General features: G+C 44.9%; 1 long non-coding RNA gene across 1 annotated transcript in view; it reads left to right on the forward strand.

The window, feature by feature from the left end:
• The first annotated feature begins 14,285 nt into the window (after positions 1-14,285).
• The window catches only part of LOC128324936 (uncharacterized), a 29,609-nt gene continuing 28,850 nt past the window's right edge, over positions 14,286-15,044 (forward strand). Inside the window, exon 1 of the long non-coding RNA XR_008307171.1 lies at positions 14,286-14,436. This is a non-coding gene — a long non-coding RNA (uncharacterized LOC128324936). The remainder of the gene's footprint in view (positions 14,437-15,044) is intronic.

Raw genomic sequence — 15,044 nt, forward strand, 5'->3', positions numbered from 1 at the left:
AGGTTTCAAGTTCCCTCCGTGGCAGCTTCTCCAAGATAGGGCTGAGAGAGATTCCTGCCTGCAACCTTGGAGAAGCCGCTGCCAGTCTGTGAAGACTATACTGAGCTAGATGGATCAATGGTCTGACTCAGTATATGGCAGCTTCCTGTGTTCCTATGATGTTCCTTGCACATCCCTATCCCTGAGCTCACTAGCACAGCAAATGGACGGAGGAATTTTACCATGACAAGAGGAATGCTTCCCCTTATGCCTGGGATACATGTGATTCATTGTATCCTAATGAGGGTTACAAAACAGGGCAGTTTGAAGTCTTCAATTTATCTCCCACATGCCGGTCTGAAAGCTTTGAGCAACAATCAAGATTCTAATGACGTTGTCTGTGCAATGAGGAGAAAGTTATTTTCATGGGAGCTGAACAGATATTTTGAAATATTTCTGAGTAAACATGCATTAGATTGCTCTACATGTTTCTTATTAATGGGAGTAAAAGAAAATTCCCAGCCATAGGGAGGAGCTTATATCCTAGACTAGTTAAAGTATGATTAAACTATTAAATCATTTAATAATTAAACTATATTTTAAAAATAGTTTTAAAACTATTTTAAAAGTTAACATTATAAAATAGTTTTTTATTTAAAAACTATTTTTAACATTTAGAATAGTTTTAAAACATTTTTAACTACATTTTAAATGTAGTAACATTTTCTACTTCATTTTTTAAAAAGTTTGTAGAATTATTTTTGAATGCAAATACTCCATTTTGGTGTTGATGCAAAGAGTATATATGAAACTGCCAATGTTTCTGTGTTTTTTCAGGATTCAGATCTATAATTTTAAAGCTATGAGAAAACATCACAGTAGAAAATCATGATAGTGAATGCACCATTTAAGAGGAAAAGTGACTCAGGAAATTAAAAACATTATACTATATTATTTTTATTTATTTATTGTTACATTTCTATACCACCTTTCGTTAAAAGACAACCCCAAGGCGGTTTACAAAAGTTAAAAACACACAATAAAAAAGCAATAAAAACATCAAGCTAAAAAATATAAAAACATATAAAAACAGGGATAAAAACAATACAAGTAAAAACACACAGAAGCAGCAGAAAAAATGATTATGTAAAAGCCTGGGTAAAAAGCCAAGTTTTAACAAGCTTTCTAAAAGCCGTGATGGAGTCCGAGGAGCGAATGGCCACTGGGAGAGCATTCCAAAGTCTGGGAGCAGCAACTGAGAAGGCCCTGTCCCGAGTGCACGACAGCCGGGCCTCTCTCATTGTTGGCACCCGGAGCAGGGCCCCCTCAGATGTCCTCATCAAGTGGGCAGCAACCCTTGGGAGCAGGCGGTCCCTCAAATACCCCAGGCTCAAACCATTAAGGGCTTTAAAGATCAAAACCAGCACCTTGAATTGGACCCAGAAACGAATCGGCAGCCAGTGCAGCTCTTTCAAAATGGGGGTGATATGTTCCCAACTGGCAGCTCCGGATAAAACCCTCGCTGCCGCGTTTTGCACTAGCTGCAGTTTCCGGATATTCTTCAAGGGCAGCCCCACGTAGAGCATGTTACAGTAATCCAGCCGCGACGTGACTAAGGCGTGGGTAACCGTGGCCAGATCTACCTTCTCGAGAAAGGGATGCAGCTGGCGCACTAGCCAAAGCCGTGCAAAGGCACCCCTGGCCACCGCCTCCACCTGAGCTTCCAAAAGCAGAGCCGGGTCCAGTAGTACCCCCAAGCTGCGTACTTGCTCCTTCAAGGGGAGTGCAACCCCATCCAGAACTGGTGAAATCTCCTCATCCCGATTGGCTCTCCTACTGACCAACAGTACCTCCGTCTTATCCGGATTCAATCTCAGTTTATTAGCCCACATCCAACCCATCACGGCCTCCAGCCCCCAATTCAGGACATCCACCGCCTCCCTAGGATCAAATGACAAGGAAAGATAGAGTTGAGTGTCATCTGTATATTGCTGACAACTCAGTCCAAGTCCCCGGATGACCTCTCCCAGTGGCTTCATGTAGATGTTAAACAGCATAGGGTACAAGACCGAACCCTGTGGGACCCCACAGGCCAACGGCCACGGGGCCGAGCAGTAGTCCCCCAGCACCACCTTCTGGGCCCTCCCCCCAAGAAAGGACCGGAACCACTGCAACGCAGTGCCTCCTATTCCCATACTCGAGAGGCGACCCAGAAGGATTCCATGGTCGATGGTATCGAACGCCGCTGAGAGGTCCAGCAGAACCAACAGGGACACACTCCCCCTGTCTAGTTCCCGGCGTAGGTCATCCACTAGAGCGACCAAGGCAGTCTCAGTCCCATACCCGGGGCAGAAGCCAGATTGAAAAGGGTCCAGATAATCCATATCATCCAAGACCCTCTGCAGCTGGGATGCCACCACACGCTCCATCACCTTGTCCAAGAAGGGAAGGTTAGACACAGGTCTATAGTTATCCAGGTTGGAGGGATCAAGGGAGGGCTTTTTTAATAGTGGTCTTACCACCGCCTCCTTGAGGCATGATGGCATCCTGCCCTCCCTTAATGAAGCATTAACGATCACCTCCAACCATCTGCCTGTCCCCTCCCTGGCAGCTTTTATTAGCCATGAAGGGCAAGGGTCAAGAGCGCATTATGTGTGTATGTATGTTACTTACCACTTTTCTAGAAACACATCTACCAGATGAAGTCCACAGTGAGATAAAACATAAAACAAGACATCAAATTATAAAGAATTGAAAGCTAACAGGTCTTGTGGGAGCAAGCATGACTTGTCCCCATAGCTAAGCAGGGTCTGCCCTGGTTGCATCTGGCAGACTTGATGTGTGAGCACTGCAAGATATTTCCCTCAGGGGATGAAGCCGCTCTGGGAACAGCAGAAGGTTTCAAGTTCCTTCCCTGGCTTCTCCAAGATAGGGCTGAGAGAGATTCCTGCCTGCAACCTTGGAGAAGCCACTGCCAGTCTGTGAAGACAATACTGAGCTAGATGGACCTATGGTCTGACTCAGTATATGGCAGTTTCTTATGTTCCTAACAACAACAAAAAATTATTCATTTAGGACATTTCTAAATAATCACCTCCAAGAAGCCCAGAGCAGCATACATGGCTATGTTTATCCTCACAATGACCCTGTGAGGTAGGTTAAGCTGAGAGATAGGTTACTGGCCCAGGGTCACCCACACCCCATGAATTTCATGGCTGAATGGGGATTTGAACTTGAATCTCCTCAGTCCCAATCCAGCACTCTAACCACTACACCACACTGACACAAAGGCAGCAGGATAAACCCCCATAAAACCAGCACAAACATTGTCATTTGAAACATTTCCTTTAAAAGCTGGCCTGAAGAAGTAAGCCTTAAGGGCCCATTTAAACTCACAAGTGTGGGGACCCACTGGATCCCCCTAGGGTATAGAGATCCAGAGATGCAGCATCACTAGCGGTACTCTTTCCTTGGTCCCTGCAAATCAGATCAGTCTCTGCAATAGCCTAAGAGGCAGAGCCTGAGATGAAAATCTAAGCACCCAGGCAGATATATTTGGATGTGAAACATGTTTTAAGAGATGCCATATAAACGCCCACATTTTGAAGAGCAACAGTCTCCAAGTGAGACCGTCTGAGAGTAGGAGTGGAACCACCGCAAAACAGTGCCTCCTGCTCCCATCCCCATTTGGAGCTCCAGAAGGATACTATGGTCGATAGTATCGAAAGCCACCCAAGAGATCCAAAAGGACCAACAGAGTCACACTTCCTCCGTCAATACCCCATTGGAGATCATCCATCAGGCCAACCAAGGCAGTCTCCACCCCATAGCCCGCGCGAAAGCCAGTTTGAAATGGGTCTAGATAATCAGTTTCTTCCAAGATTGTCTGGAGGTGGGAGGCCACCAACCTCTCGATTACTTTGCCCTACCACGGAAGGTTGGAGACAGGCCTGTAGTTGCTTAACTCTGAGGGATCCAAGGCAGGATCTTCAGAAGAGGTCGAATAATTGCCTCCTTAAGATAGTTAGGCATCCTGCCCTCCATCAGCGAAGCATTTATTATATCTACCAGTCCTTCTACAACAAGAAGAATTAAAAGAAAGCACAGAAAAACTACCTGTGCATGTCTACTGATCTAAATTGAGCTATGAATGTCAAATGCTGTAGATCACTGGTTCTCAACCTATGGCCCGTAGGTCACTGGTGGTCCATGAAGATACTGCAAGTGGTCCACAGGGGAAGGGGAGACATAAGAGAGAAGTTTTTTTAAAAGAGATTTTTGAAAACAGAGTTTCAGGGTTTTTTATGGCAGTTTCTCCCCACAATATAGTGAGATATGATTTGGCCATCGAAGTGCCGCCAAGTTTAGGTTTCACCTGCCAAATTACAGTGGCGCAACCAGAATCACAGCAGCAGAATGCGACATCATCAAAGCATTTTAGAGCTGGAAGGGGACCCTAGAGATCTTTTAGTCCAACCCACTGGTTTGTGTGCGGATTTCAGTTAGAAAGTTCTTACAGTTAGAAAATTCCTCTGAATCTGAATCTTGTCACTGAAATAACAATTTTGCAAAACTGCTATTTAAAAATAGGCATGTTTCCGTATTCCAAGCTAATTCCATCTTTGCGTTTCATCAGGTGTCTTTGGCACAGATAAATACTATTGCAGGTATGCCCCCTGGTGGCAGGAAGGATCTACAGCAGTGGTTTCCAAACTTTTTCCTTTGCACAGACCACTAAATTGTCATTGAAAGCTTTTGTGGACCACTTATATATCAAGGGGTTTTAAAAACACAGCTATTTCTAATAATTTGTTATGCTCACTCACAAACATATTGCACTCATCACAGTACATTTACTTGCAATAAGCCTACCAGTCGGAAAAAGATAGACACTTGCCTAATGAGAAGCCTGGTGTTGATGGTGATGATGATGATGATGATGATGATGATGATGATGATGATGATGATGACATTATCTTCCCCACTTCCCCCATGGACCCCCTGCAGCACCTTCACAGACCACCAGTGGTCTACAAACCAAAGGCTGAGAACCAGTAATGTGCAGAATTTGACATACATAGCTCAATTAAGATCAGTTGACAAGCAGGGATGGTTTTTTCTGTGCTTTCTTTTGTCTTTAAGTCTTCTACTTCATGCTGTAGAATGCCTGGTAGATATAATAAATGCTTCCCTGAGGGAGGACAGGATGTCTTCCTGTCTTGAGGAGGAAATTATTAGACCTCTTCTGAAGAAACCTACCTTGGATCCCTCAGAGTTGAGCAACTACAGGCCTGTCTCCAACCTTCCATGGCTGGGCAAGGTAATTGAGAGGGTGATGGTTTCTCAGCTCCAGACAGTCTTGGAGAAAACTTATTATCTAGACCCATTTCAGACTAGTTTTTGGGCTATGGGATGGAAACTGCCTTGGCCAGCCTGATGAATTATCTCCAACGGGTATTTGACGAAGTGTGACTCTGTTGCTCCTTTTGGATCTCTTGGAGGCTTTCAATACCATCGACCATAGTATCCTTCTGGAGAGTTTGAGGGGGTTGGGGGTGAGAGGCACTGCTTTGCAGTGATTCCGCTTCTACCTTTCAGGCAGATTCTAGATGGTGTCCCTTGCAGACTGCTGCTCTTCAAAAGGTGAACTTTTATATGGCATCCACCATACTGTCTCCAATGCTCTTTAACACCTACATGAAACCACTGGGCGAGATCATCAGGAGATTTGGTGCAGGGTGTTATCAGTATGCTGATTATACCCAAATCTATTTCTCCCTATCAACTTCACCAGGAGAAGGCATAACCTCCCTAGCCCACCTTTATAACCTGCCATAGCTTGGGACCTGGGAACCTGAAGGAGCATGCACTTTCATCTGCACAGGCATTGAGATGATCTTCAGAGCCTCTCCTCCAGGTGAGGGCACAAGGTGAAGTGTCTTCTTGGTTGTGGAGCCTTGCCTTTGGAATTTTCTCCCACAAAGAAAATTGTGGATTTTTCTCCCACATTTCGCACACAAGGAGCATTACCCAATCTCTGGAGGGCTCGCTCGAGTCCTTCAGCGGTCATTCCCAGCCACCGTTGGCTGGCTGGGTGCTTTTATTTCCCTTCCTCTCCCTCCAGCAAGGGAGAGAAAGGGGAATAAATGCATCTTCAAAGGGCTCGCACGGCCTTTCCATGACTCCACCCCTGGTACAACCTGTATCATGCCTCATTTATTTTAAAGGGAATTTTTGCACAAAGGTGCTATAGTGCAACGGTGCACATACGCAAATCACTGGGTTTTAGCACAACTATGCAATCTTTTATTGCTTCATAACTTTGTTATGCAAGTTCTTCATTAGTCAGGATCTCAGCCATCTCTCTCTCTCTCTATTTCTCATAGGCATACCTGTTGCTAATCCCATGTGTGGCAGCTCTTGCGTGAGTTCGCGAGCAGCGCCCTGATAGCGGTGGGGACAGGCAGCTGGCGGTAGGCGGTGAGGGAAAATGTTGCTGGAGGGTGGCGAGAGAAAACAGACTGGGAGGGGGAGATCGGACTGGGGCTGAAGGGAGGGGAGAGAACGGACTGGGGCTGAAAGGAGTGGGGAAGAATGGACTGGGGCTCAAGACAAAATGAAGATGGGGGGAGAGGGACCGGGAGAACTAGGGGCACAAATGCTCTGCGCCAGATCAGCTAGTTGTCTTTAATAGGCGGATCTCCCTTGCATGTTGGCCCTCGTGTACAATGTTAACTTCTCCATGACTGCAGCTTTCATCAGGGGATACGCTTGCAGGAAAACTTGCTAAATACAATCTTAGATTCTGGACTAATTTCTACTAAAGGAATTTCTTGCTCTTTTTTTTTAAAAAAAACAATGTAATCCCTTTCTTAGACTTCGGCTTTTCATGATGAATTCCACCCCTCTGTGTATTGCCATCTTAAACCTAAAACATTCAAGTTTATTGCACTCTGCCAAAAATGTTATTACAGCAGCTTTATGTTTCAAAGGCAGTTTAATTCCTTTCTTCTCAGTGACCTTTGGTGGGGCATTTACCATTATTTTTAAGCAGATTTTTTCTTTCTTTAGCTTGCTCTCTGGGTATTGTCAGCTTCTGAAATGAAGCTTTCAGTGGTTCTAGCATATTTTTGAAGAACAGAGAGAGACCTTTCCAGAGTCCTAATTAGTTACACCCTCCTTGTTACAATCAATAAAGTTCCAAACACTCAGCCCACTACGCCAATCCTCTTCTCTGCATGCACAACCCAACGGTATATTGTTATGTGCATAAAACAAGTTTATTTCTGGGATCAATTCAAAGTTTCAGTTTTTAAAGTTGCAAAAAGCTTGGGACTCAGGTATCTAATGCGCCACTTGCTCTCACATGAAAATGCCCACCAGGAGCAGGTTTTCCTGCAAGTTTGAAATTGCCTTTAAAAAATGACTTAAAAAGTGGATTTTTAAAATCCCGGATATAAAACAGGCTATGCTCTAATGCGTAATTTAAAAACCCAAATCGTGTGTGAAGTGCTCCCTGATAACATCCAGATGTTATGCTTCTAGCAATTATGCAGACGTGCAAGCATTTCCCATATCGGCAATCCAAACTGAAGTTCAAGATTATTCCTCAGTTTCCTAAAGGGCAGTTAGCCAAAAATGACTTCCCTTGGTGGATTATGTTGGTAAGACTGAGAAAAATTCAGATGAACTGAGAATGCTCTGGCCTTTTGCTATATATAGAAGATAGAATTGCTATTTTTAAGTTGATTATTTGTAAAAGAATGGTAGCAGTCAGTATTCTCTTGGGCATGTAGAGTAAAGATAATACGAATAAACATAATGAGAAAGGAGATGTAGCGAAGGAGTTAAACAATGAGGGGTTGCCAAAGGGAGGAGGTGGATTTGCTGCCACCTAGAATCCTAAGGCCAGCTAATGGCACAGCGGGGAAATGACTTGACTAACAAGCCAGAGGTTGATGGTTTGAATCCCCGCTGGTATGTTTCCCAGACTATGGGAAACACCTATATCGGGCAGCAGTGATATAGGAAGATGCTGAAAAGCATCATCTCATACTGCGGGGGAGGAGGCAATGGTCAACCCCTCCTGTATTCTACCAAAGACAACCACAGGGCTCTGTGGGTGCCAGGAGTTGACACCAACTCAACGGCACACTTCACCTTACCTAGAATTCTAAACTGAAGATTGGGGGGCTTTCCCGAAAAGCATGTTAAATCTCTGAAGGACCCTATCCTATGGACCCTTCCTTGCAATCACATCCCACTGACTTGCATCCTAGTAAATATTCATAGAATTGGGCTGCACTGGGGAATGGATACAGTGGTAGAAAAAAACCCAAACCAGCTGTACTTCTTACATAGGATCTAGCTGGATTCTAACTATATTCCAGACAAGTCACAGACGTAATCCATGAGTTCAGGCCCACATGTTTTGGTCACTAGAACTACCTCTGGGTATGACTGCTCATGGTGATTTTTGGCAATGTGTAGTCCCATGGACACTTTCCAGATTACCTGCAACAACTGCAGTAAAATGCTTTGACTTGGCAGGACCGTATTCACAATGATCCCCAGAAATGAAAAATACAGCAACCTTTTTGTGACACACATACGACGCATATAACGTACGACATGAATAACATACGCATATATTTTTTGCAATGCATATAACATACGATGTTATAGCACTAAATCACAGTGATTGAATAGGAAACGAGGCATCCGGGATGTGAATGGCACCCTCCTGATAGTGTAGGGACTGGGGTGTCACAACACAGGAAGTACAGAAGCACACTTAGCAGATACGTAGTGACACTGTTGTAGGGTATAATCTGGAAAGCCCCCTGGATATGGAAAAGAGGTGATGGCATTGTTGCACTTACAGCTTTTTCTGTATGATCGCCCCCCAAAAGATTAGAGTAAAATTGCAGCCAGAGTAGGGTCAGCATTTGGGTCAGGGTTAGGCTAACGATGAGCAAATTGCTGTACTCTCTCCATGAGTGGACTTTGGAGGACCTTCCTGCCAATTTTCATTTCCATGCCTCTGACAACATTGATAGGCTTTTATAGTTGTGTTTGTGTTTTTAAAACCTTTGAAAGTTTCTAAAACACCATTGCAAGCTTGATGGTCAGGACAATAAAAGCATGATAACAGGCTGAATGCTGAATGTATTGCAAGACGTACTGCAGAAGAGGGCAACCAAGAAGATGAGGGGCCTAGAGCACCTTTCTTATGCGGCACGCCCACGACACTTGGGGGTTTTTAATTTAGAAAAAAGACGACTGAGGAGGAGACATTATAGAGGTCTATAAAATCATGCATGGTGTGGAAAGAGTGGATAGAGAGAATCCACCCCCACATAACAGTAGAACCGGGGGTCATCTAATGAAACTGATTGCCAAGAAATTTAGGACCAACAAAAGGCAGTACTTTTTCACACAACACATAATCAACTTGTGGAATTCTCTGCCACAGGATGTGGTGACTGCCAGCAGCCTGGATGGCTTTAAGAGGGGTTTAGATAAATGTGTGGAGGACAGGTCTATCAATTTATTTATTTATATATTTGTCATATTTTATACCGTACATCTAGCTGTACTAGAGATGTACATTTTATATGTACATCTCTAGGGGGTGTACAAGATTTAAAACATTAAAAATCCACACAGATTAAAATACACAAAACACAATAAAAACAAAAAGTATAAAACAGTTATTCAAACAAATTATTAAAATTATTACAATTAATTCTAATTAAAAGCTTGTGAGAACAGGGGAGTCTTGAGGGTCTCCCTGAAAACAAACAGAGAAGGAGATGCTCTCATTTCAGCAGGGAGCATATTCCAAAGTCCTGGGGCAGCCACAGAGAACGCCTGGTCCTGGGTTGCCACCAAACGAGCCAGTGGCAACTGTAACCAGACCTCTCCAGAAGATCGTGACCGGCAGCAGGGTTCATGACAAAGGAGGCCCTCTCTTAAACAGCCTGGACCCAAGCCATTAAGGGCTTTATAGGTAATAACCAGCACTTTGTATTTCACCTGGAAACATATTGACAGCCAGTGCAGTTCTTTCAAAACCGGTGTTATATGGTCGCTTTGTGTTGTCCCAGAGATCAATCTGGCTGCAGCATTCTGTACCAATTTTAGTTTCTGGACTACATACAAAGGCAGCCCCATGTAGAGTGCATTACAGTAGTGAAGTCTGGAGGTTACCAGCATATGTACCACTGTTTTAAGGTCATTTACCTCTAGAAATGGACATAGCTGACGTATCAGCTGAAGCTGATAAAAAGCGCTCCTGGCCACTGCCTCAACCTGAGAAACCAGGGAGAGCTTTGGTTCCAGGAACACTCCCAAGCTATGTACCTGATCTTTCTGGGGGAGTGTAACCCATCCAGAACAGGCAGATCTAAACCATCTCTTGGGTCCCAACCCCGCTCCCCCGTCAGTACCTTAATCTTATTCGAATTCAGTTTGTTATCCCTCATCCAGCCCATTACTGCCTCCGGGCAGGCATTTAGGGAAGATATGCCATTTCCTGATGAGGTCGACATGGAGAAGTAAATCTGGGTGTCACCAGCATATTGATAACACCCTGCATCAAACCTCCCAGAGGCATATCTAGGGAAAATAGCACCTAGGGCAAGCACTGAAATTGTGCCCCTTGTCCAAGCATCTGACACCCATCTTTCAGATAACTTTACCATAATATCAGCTGAAAAATACAAGTCAAGCTCGTTAATCTTTTAATATTTCAAAAACTATTTAGCAGTGGACGTAGCCAGACCTAAAAATGCTGGAAAACTACAAATTTCAGTATGCTGGGGCTCATGAAATACCCAAATACTATGTGGAGGTGTACTTGGGAAACTAAACAGAAGTGCCTGTCTAATTCTCTACTATGCATTGTAGCATCACTATTACGTAAGTTTTAAAAATAAATGGAGAATTTGACTTTTCCAAGATACTCTGAAAATAATTAAAGGATATTCAGAGTAAACTGTGTCACTGCTTGGAATATATTCTAGTATTTCATAAAGACAGTTAAAATGAGAGAAAGAGAGCAAGAAACTCCCAGTGGGTCTTAATACTAAGGATTTCACACTGATTCAAAGACAAACGCACCATTAACAGCCATATTATTAAGACATCACATATAACTCACTTATCACAAGAAGCAAAGTAAGAGTAAATGAATACAATCCTAGTTCATATGCTTCAGCTCAGTATTCACAAGCCCTGATTCTCTGTACATAGTTCCAAAGTAAATATGTGTACAGTGACTTATATTATATTGATTTTTTTTAACCTGTAGCCCCTTCAAGAGGTTTTCTAAAGGCTGTGGAGGGGTCTGCAAAGGTTCCCCCTTCTCACGCTGGCCTCTAGGGCCTCACAGGGACCATTTGAGCATGTGTCATGACCATTTTTTAAAATATTTTTTTAAAAAATAAATAAATGGGTGCTCAAAACAAAATGGTCACTGCGCATGCTCAAATGGCCCCTGTGAGGCCTGGCCTGGCCTAGGGCCTCACAGAGTCCATTTGAGCATGTGCCATTTTGTTTTTAGTGGCCATTTTTTAGATTTTTTAAATTTTAGAAAATGGCGCCCCCCTTCAAGTGGTGCCCGGGGCACGTGTCCTGCCTGCCCTACCCTAGATACACCCCTGAAGACACGGTCCAGCCAACATTAGTCACTTTTTAAAGTCTACTGCTTTCAGTGGGAGTAAGTGGAGCATGTGGTTTCGGTTGCCAGTGAAACAAATGAGGCTGACATGCATTTAATTTGGGCTGGTTCATGCCTAAAGTATTTAAGGGGTTTCGTCTACTTTCGTCCTGGTCCTGTGTTTAGTAGAAGGCTGAGGAACACATGTACAGGGAACACACATACAGGAAATGGGTTGGAGACAGTCCCACCCCCTGTCTGTCACTCAACTGCCCACCCCCGCACTTCCCGTTTGCTGCAGCATTCATCTGAAGAGACAAACTCTGCAGGTGTGCTTGTGCCCATTTCCATGACTGGGAGACTGGGGCACATTAGCCTCCAGATAATGGGAACAAGCTCAATCACGCCTATGACCTTTGTCTCTTCAGGTGAATGTGGTGATAAGTGTGAAGGGTGGGGGTTGGAGGCTGAGTGACAGGGTGGGAGGGGCAAGATTTCTGAGCTGCTTGCCCCACTGCAAGGGTGTCCAGTGGGCATTCTGTGAGTGCCCTAAATAGGGCTTCTGTCTTGGGCAGAATTTAGCAGAAACAACATGGGTTTGGAACATGAGGGATGGCCCATTCATGAGGCAAGGTGAGGCAATTGCTTCAGGCGGCAATTATTGGGGTACCAACAAGGGGGCAAGATGGCCTCTTCTAACACCATCAGAGAAAGCTCTTGGGGGCCGATCTAACCCCTGCAAGCTTTGCACAGAGAGCCTCTCCTCACACTCCTTGCAGAACTTGTAAGAAGCACACGGAGAGGAGAGGCGATGGCTGGCAACTTTCCTGTCTCCCCCGCGCCATTCTCCAAACTGGAAAGAGTTGGTCTGGGTGTAGGGCAAGGCAGCATTTTGTGCTTCACTCTGGTGCTGCAATACTGTGGGCTGCCCTGCGGAACAAACCGCACCAGTATAAAAACAGTTTCACTGTCTCCTCAGCCACTTCTGGGAGCAGCACGAAGTGCTGGTATTAACCGATAAGGCCTCATTTGGCTTGGAACCAGATTATTGTAAGGGCTGCTTGCTACTACCACAGGAAGCGACCTGTGCTCAGAGATTATCTGGAGAGGCCCTTCCTTGGATTCTGGGTGAAAAGAGGACACAGGAGGCCCATTCACACGTTATGTTCAACACTCGTACAATAAGTGTACAGCGTACACAGGTACAGATCTGTACACTGGCACAGTCATTCATATGTTATGTTGAATGCAGGTCGAGGAGTACACTTCCTATCCGTATCATGCATTTGAAGGGCCTGTCTCCAAGTTCAATTTTAAAATGAACACAGGTACAGTCATTCACATGGACACATGGACATTTGTACAGACATCCGTACACTCGTGCAGCATACTGTCTAAATTGGGCTATGTTCACCCTAGAGAAGGCAGTGACAGCATGAGAGAATTGCAATGGTACTGCCTTGTCCTGACCCTCCCTAAATGGGCCCCAGAAGTTTTCCACGGGTTCTCAGATGACACTGGAACCCAGACCAGTGCTTGATCTGGCAGACCTCTGAAATCAGGTCTGAGTGAGATACCAGAAGAAACAGTTTTTATTTGCCTGAGTTTTAAAATTCAGGTTACTGAGAGACAGTGTGGTGTAGTGGTTAGAGAGCTGGGCTAGAGCTGGGAGACCTGGGTTCAAAGCCTTGCTAAGCCATGAAGCTCACCAGGTGACCTCGGGGCCAGTCACTCTGTCTTAGCCTAACCTACCTCACAGGGCTGTGTGAGGATAAACTGGGGGAAAGCAGAAGAACTATGTGGAACTATGTACTTTGTCCAAAGCTCCGGGCAGAATGTCAACAGGAATTATTATTACTGTTTTTGTTTTGTGTTGAAACTTCGGGGGTTTTTTTGGTGGGGGGCGAGGGCGGGAATCTTCCAGTGATCTTCTATTTTGTTTACTTGTGGTTCATGGTTTTAACATTTATTTGTTCACCCCACCCCACCCCATGACTATATTTGTAAGCTGCCTTCAGAAGATTTTGAAAAGGCAGGATATAAATCATAACATAAGAAATAAAGCTGCAACCACAACAGCTGATAGGTGAGGCTCTGGGTATTTTAAGAGATATTAAACACTAGGCTTATCATGCCTTCTCTTTGAGAGCTTTAAATAAGCAACCACAGTCATTTCTCCCATGTGATTATTGGGAAGCCGAAAGTCTAAGGACAAATACAACCTATTTGTGTCCCTAGGGTAAGCTGAGGACCCTATTTACTCTGTTCCATTGTGTGTTTATACAAATCTCTTAGGAAAACACTCTTAAACACCCACCCCCTCCAATTTTGTGCTAATATTGGGAATTACCATCAAAATTGTCCCTGTTCCTACTTTTGCATGACTATTCCGGTTAGTTGCTTCAGACAGAGAGGCAAGAGAGCAAGGCGGCCCTCCTCCGTCAGCCTGGCTGGCAGGTGTTGAGCATTTGACACCTGCCCTCTCAGTGCTGCCTTCATAACTGGTCATTCCGCCAGGCTGTGGCTGAGGGAGCTGGCAAGGTGCCCTCCGTTGGGCGGACTGGAATGAGATGCCATGGGATGCCCCTCCTCATATAATTGCCTCCCGCAGTAGCTGTTGCACTTGCCTTAGACGGAGGGAGGAAACAGTTGGGTCTCCTCATTGCCTCAGCTGGGACAGCTTCGCTCCTCCAGGACTATCTCATACAGTGGCCAAAGTTATGGGTCATGACCTGGCCACAGAGAGGCCCATTGGGCATGCACGGCGGCCTCCCAAATGGCAGCTGCAATGGAAGGTAGGCCCAGAACAGGCCAAAGACCACCCAAACTGGGCGATTTGGGTAGAAATGGAGGCTGGTGGAGGGAGGGGAAATCTCCCAAGGGAACCCCCCCCATGGCTGTGGTAGCGCCCCCCAGATGGGGTGAGTTTACTTAGGACCCCCTGAACAGGCCGGGGGTTGGGGGTCGGTTGAACATTGAACCATCAAACCAAGCTGGTTTGATGTCAAACAGGTTTGCAATTGAACCTGTTTACACATCCCTACTCCCATAATGGTCATCTGAGGAGGTCCGTCTCCAGACTGGTACATCTCCACACGTCTCCACACGTCCACACATAATGGTACATCTCCACACGTCCGTCTCCACACTGGTACATCTGGTGGCGACTCAGAGGCGGGCCCTCTCTGTAGCCGCTCCTGGACTGTGGAATGCACTCCCTGCAGAAATCTGTAATTCGAACTCTTTATTGGTTTGTAGGAGAGCCCTTAAGACCTTTCTGTTTGGCCTGGCCTTCCAGGGTTTTTTAATTGTTTTAAAGGGTTTTAATTGTACCTGTTTTTCAGGATTTTAAAATTGTTTTATTGTTTGATGATTTTGGTATTTTATAATTTTTAATTGTTGT

This window comes from Hemicordylus capensis, chromosome 4 (assembly GCF_027244095.1).
Source record: "Hemicordylus capensis ecotype Gifberg chromosome 4, rHemCap1.1.pri, whole genome shotgun sequence".
Lineage (NCBI taxonomy): Eukaryota > Metazoa > Chordata > Lepidosauria > Squamata > Cordylidae > Hemicordylus > Hemicordylus capensis.